Genomic DNA, 6,000 nt, shown 5'->3' on the forward strand with positions numbered 1-6,000 from the left:
GTGTCCTTAGTGCCGTCAGAGCCATCCAGCTGTCTGCTGGATGCCATCTCGAAGGTGGGAATGGCCTCTGGAAAGCAGGCACGGAGTGGGATGCAATGGTCACTGTGGCTGGGGGCTGCCGGCAGGTTTGCAAAACAACAGCTATTATTGAGACCCTCATATTTCATAGACTCACGGAGTCCCAGGTCAGAAGGGACCTCAAGGATCAGCTGGTCCAACCTTTCGGAGCAAAAGCATGGTCTACACCAGATGGCCCAGCACCCTGTCCAGCCAAATCTTGAATGTGTTCCACACTGGGGAGCCCACCCCTTCCCCGGGGAGGTTATTCCAGCAGTAAATTGTTCTCATTATGAAAAATTTTCCTCTTGTGTCCAATTGGAATCTCCCCAGGAGGAACTTGTACCTAACGTGGGGCCTGATTTTTCCTACAGGGCTCTTGCACACAAGCTTTTCCTGGAGGAAAAAAAACATTAATGGGGTAAAAAATGAAATTAATTGGAGGAATAAAACGGGGGGTGCACACAGGGCTGGGCATCAGCTAAGCACAGCATGTTCCCCATTTTTTCCTGTAGGAGAGAGCAATGGTTTGGCTCAGGGCAGCCGGAATTATTCCACCCGTGCCTGGGGTCAGCTCTGTGGCGAGCTCCAGGAGAGGGACCTGACTCACGCAGTCACTAGCAGATCATTTTGGGGTTTTATTTCTTTCTTGGTGATTAACGGCGGTGTTTCGTTTCTAATGGAAGGAAATAAGGAGGAAATGGTTGCTTGCCTTCATTTGTCAGGGGTTTGTTTAAATGGGCGCTTGCCTTCCCTGGAAATAGGTCATGGCTGTATATTTTCATGGACAAGAAGCCGGTGGGGCCGGGGCTGGATGTCAGATGTTTGGCCGGCGCCGCGAGGCCGTTCCCCTCGCCTTTCCCATCCTCATCCTCTCGGCCCCGCGCCAGGGACGCCCTGCCTCCTGCTGCCGGTGGATGGGGCAAGATGGGTCGCAGTTCCCAGCCAAGGCAACCTCTGACCACGCTTCCCAGGCTGCGCAGGGGATCAGCGGTTAATTAGGTGGAAATTAATTATCCTGGCATGTCCCTGCAGCAGGGCCCTGCCACGGGCAGCGCGGGCTGTGCAAGGAGTTTGCGTCACCTCCGCGAGATGCGTGCCCTCAGAGTGTTTTCAGAGCTGGTAGTCATCAGGCACAGAGCTTTTCAAAGAGAAATCCCATGTCAGAGGGGTGGTGGTCACATCTCCCCCTGCAAAACGGGGACTGGGAAGAGCCTGGTTCAGATGGCAAAAAGCCACAGACCTCCCGTGGCTGCTGGGCAGGTGCTTTAGATGCTGCAGGGACAGAGCACGGTGAGCACGGTGCCACACAGGGTGGCAGGGTGCACGCAGGGCTGCGCTGATGGGGGTGGGAAGCCCAGGCTGCCCGCTGTGTTGCTGCAACCCCTGGGCAGGCAGTGCCCGCCGGTAGCTCCGTGGGATGGCAAGGAGGAAAATACAAAGCTCTCATCCAGCCAGCTGGGTGCATGTTGCGTGACGTGGGGGCAACTGATGGCTTTTGGGGAGCAGGATAGTCAAGGTTCTTCGCCTGCGGAGTGGGGAACCTGCTGCTGTGCCTGCACAGACCCCCGGGATTGCTCGGGCAGGGGTGAAGGATGTGGCCAACTGGGGCGGCTGCGTGGGCAGGTGATGGCAAAGCCGCTGCCCTGTGTCCTCGCCGCTGCCCTGAGACAGGGTCACCGCTGCTGGAGCGTCTGCCTTGTGCCACGGCTCGTGTGTTGGCCATGTGATGGGATGCAATGGGGAGACATGGGGGGGTTTCACCCCTTGTTGCTGCCCTTGCGTTGTGGTCGGTCTGGTGCTGGGGGAGATTTCAGGGGTAGGTAGGGATGTCTGGTGGTTTATAAATAGCAGTTTCTCATTGTTTTGCGCATTGAAGTTGAGACGTTTCTAGGAGTTCAGGGCTCTTGGTCACTTGGGGTGGCTCTTGTCACCATCCCAAAACCCACAGCAGACATGTGCTTTGATGTCCTTGAGGCCCACGGGAGCCAAAAATATTACTGATAACTGAGGTCTGAGCCATTTAAAAAATGCGTTTGTGCACTGAAAGGACTCAGCTTTTGGAAAAGTTACTCATCTTCCTCTTCATCTGAAGTAACACCATCCCTCGTGGCCATCCTTCCCCAGCATCGCTGTGTGCCCTCAGCCTGGCCGGGCATCTGGAGCCCAAAAATCCTAGCAACAATGACATTGTTTTCTATATTTGCATCACTTAAGGCTGAGCAGAACCGATGACACACCGTGGAGCTGGCAGGGAAGCTGGTATTGATGCCATCTGCAAAGAGCCGCCTCCTCACCATCTTAAAATTAAATTTACTGAACTGTTTGGTCGATGCTTCTCCGGGGCTGGCGTGCAAGGTGCTCGTGGTGGGCACCGTGGCCCCAGGCTGGGGGATGCTCCTTGCATCTTGCACCGAGCACAGATGCGGCGCTATCACATCTCGTCCCCTTCCTGGGCACAGGATGTGTGCACAGGCGCCTTCCAGACATCGTGCCCTTCCCATGAGCAGTTTCCAGCAGCAAATGTTCTTGCAATTTATTTTTTTATCTCTTTTCTTTTTATCACAGGCTGCTTCTGATGTGGGAGACAAGGGCTCAGCTCCTCTCCATCTTCAGAGAGGCGCAGGCTGGGTGGCTTGCAAAGCCTTTTAGGCTTTGTGCACCTTTGGATGCAGATGTTTTAAAGGCCAGTTTGGCTCTTCGTATCTTGCTTCAAGTGTACTTGGGGACTTGTGATCTTGTGAGATCAGGTTGACTGGGGAGGGGAGAGCTTCTGGCTTATAGGGAAGCTAGAAAATAGGCAAGTGTCAATTTGCAGGGTGGGAAAGCAGAAAAGAAACACCACAGCCTTCGCTTTCAAGTTTTGGGGGGTGTTTTGTTGTGCAGAGCCACGGTCTGGCTGGGGCTGAGCAAATGCCTCCCTGCTGCAGTAAACCTCCCCAGGGAAAACCCATCCCTGGTGGAAAAACCTCCGCTGTGCCCGCAGGGTCTCTCCCAGCCCAGTTTTGTGCTGCCACTGTGCAAAGCTGAGAGCCATCAAGGTGGGTGTCCTGGGGATGCCTTGGAGATGCAGGGATCGCCAGCTCATTCCAGTTCCTGCCAGGCATTGTGGTTTGGGGGGGGTGAAGGAAGTCAAGTTCTACAACCCCATCCCACTGCTACCAGGAGATGCTGAGCAGTCCTCCCTCCGGAGCTGTGAGTTTGGGCCTTAAAGCAATGATTTTTTATTTTATTTTATTTTTTAAAGAAATTCTGGATTCTAAATGTACAAATTCTGGGTTTTGCATTTGGAGAGCACTGAGTGTATCTCTACAGCTAGAAACTTGGAGTGTAGAAATAACGTAAAAGCCAAGATTGGTGTGAGAGACTTCCAGGAGGAGAGGCAGGCAGGCAGGCAGGCAGCACCCCGACTCGCCCACCACCACTCGTTCCCCACTCAGGGGATGCATGTTGGGGGTTCAGCACGCCGGGGATCCTGCACCACCGGCCCCGGCACAGGGGGACACGCACAAGGCAGCAAAAGTGGGGAGATGCGGTGGTGGCCGTGGGCAGAGAGCATCCCTCTGGCCTCCTGCCCGGCCCTGGGGCAAGCAAAGGGGCAGAAGGAGCATTGCCAAATTACAGCTGGGGGGTGGAAATGAAACAGCAGAGGGCTGAGGCTGGGGTGGGCTCTACTTAATTGCTGGGGTTGTGCTCGGTTTGCCATCGGCAAAAGGTGAACTGTAAAATCCCCGCCTGCTCCTCGCTGCTGGGAAGGAGAGCCGGGCTGGTCGAGGGTTTATTTCCCGACCAAGTAGTGGGCTACTTTTGCTTAGTGGATGAGGAAGACTTACAGATACTAAAAAAAACAATGAAGTAAACCAAAACCATCCCACCCCAACGGCCCCGTGAGCAGGCAACCCTGAGTCCAGCCAGCCCCAGAGGAGCCCATTTTCCTTTGACAGTATTTTTCTAGTTCCTTGGTGCAGGACAGATGCTTTTCACACTGTGGGCTTGTTTTTCCTCTTTGCGGCTTTGCACAGGAATAAAAGAAATGGCTTTGGGAGGTGGGTTATCCCAAGGGCCTCATCTTTTTCCCTTGAGCTGTGGGTTTATTTGCCTCCAGGCACCCGGTCCTGCTGAGCACCGAGCCCAGCACAGCCGCGGGCTGACGGAGCGCGTTGCCCATGGCCATGGCTGGAAGCAGATGCTGTCCCACAGCAGCAGCGCTCTGGCCCGGTGGCATTTGAAGCATCCTTGGCTTTGGCTTTCCCACGCCAGCAGCCCCGCAGGTGGCTACCTGGGCCTCGTGAGCCTGTGGCCAGCAGCCGAGCCGCTCGGCATCCTCAGCCTGCTCGGACCTGGTGGCTGGGGGTCAGCAGGAGCAGCATCATCCTGGGGCAATGGAGAGCATTTTCTGGGCAGCGGGTGCTTTGGCCGCCTCGGCTGAGCGTGGGAGAGTGCCGCCGGCTCTGTTTTAATTGGCAGTAGTCGATCAGCCCTGCAAGCGCTGGGCTTGATTATCGCTGCCGGCATTTACGAGAGGGTACGTTTTCTGCTCTCGCGGCGAGGGCAGGAGCCAGGAGAAGCCTCCACGGCTGTGCCAGGGCTGAGTCACCCTGGTTGGGAGGAAAGGAGTGTGTGTGTGTTGGGAATTAAACAGTCAATCATGCTTTCAGCAAGCCTGAAATCATGTGCGATATTTATATTTTCAGATTCCCGGCTTCGATTTTTGTGGCAAGGTTGTTCCCGACGTCCCGACCGCAGTGACGCCGCGCCGGTGCCGGGGGCGGCGAGCGAAACCTGGCTCCATCCCACCAGAGCCCCCGCTCACCCCTTCCCAACAAACTGGGGGCTGAGGGGGGGGACATTTCAGCAGCTAATTTGCTTTGCAGCCCCTCGATCAGCCAGGGGAAGGTGGGAGCCTTTTCCTCTGGGCTGCTGGCTCCCCAGTGTCATCTGTGCATGGCCCTGAGGGCTGCAGAGATCCCCGGGAACCACCTGCCATGGCAGGGAATTGTGTGCAAATGAGAACCATTTCTTGGGAAAACCTGGGAATGGAGGGAACCTGCTGGGATGGAGCAGCTGCATGAACCTCTGTGCTCAAGTGGGTGACAGGAGGAGAGCAAAGTGAGCCGCACCTTTATAGAAAAATATGTACAAAAAATAAAAAGCAGGCAGGGTTGGCCCATGGTTTGAGAAGGACGAGATGTGGTGTTTCCCCTCAGCGAAGCCATGGCGGCTTTGTGTGAGGTTTGGGGTCGGCAGGGAGGCTGCGGCATGGCGAGCACCAGCCTGAGCTGCTGCTGGCAGACATGGCCTCAGCGGTGGTGGCCCTGGTGGGGACCCAGGATGGACCCACATAAACACGGCCGAGAGGCGGCTTGCACTGCGGGATGCTGGCAACTCCCCTTGAACTCTCCCTGGAGCCATCCCAGCCAGGCTCCGGGCACTGGGGCAACATCAGCGCCATTGCTCATGATGCTACCATACATCTCAAGAACATGTTTGCTCCTGAAGACCCAGTCTCTGGAGCCATGCCAAGAGGTGAATTTCAAAAGGTTGGGTTTTTTAGATTGTTTTCTTTATTTTTACCTCCTCAGCCCCTGGTTTCTGGGCACAGGCACAGCCTGAACCTGCTTGGTCCAAGCCCAGGGAGAAGGTAAGAACAACTAAAGCGACCTTATTTTGAGGAATGCTCAGGCGTGATGTCTGAGCTGGGAAACCATCCCCAATTCCTCAAACTGGAGAAAGAAAGGCAAAAACTGGTGGGAAAAAAGCTTTACATCTCCTGTGAAGGCCACCACCTTCCGCGTGAGCAGCCGTCAGCGCTTCTGGCCTCAGCATCCAAACCAAAATGAACTGAGCAATTGCACGTCTTCTTCCTTTGCAGACCAAAAAGCTGTTCCTGTCGTGCTATATATTTGCTCTCTGATTAATGTAGGATTTTTTTTTTTTTCAGGG

This window comes from Falco punctatus, assembly GCF_963210335.1.
Source record: "Falco punctatus genome assembly, chromosome: 1".
NCBI classification, from domain to species: Eukaryota; Metazoa; Chordata; class Aves; order Falconiformes; family Falconidae; genus Falco; species Falco punctatus.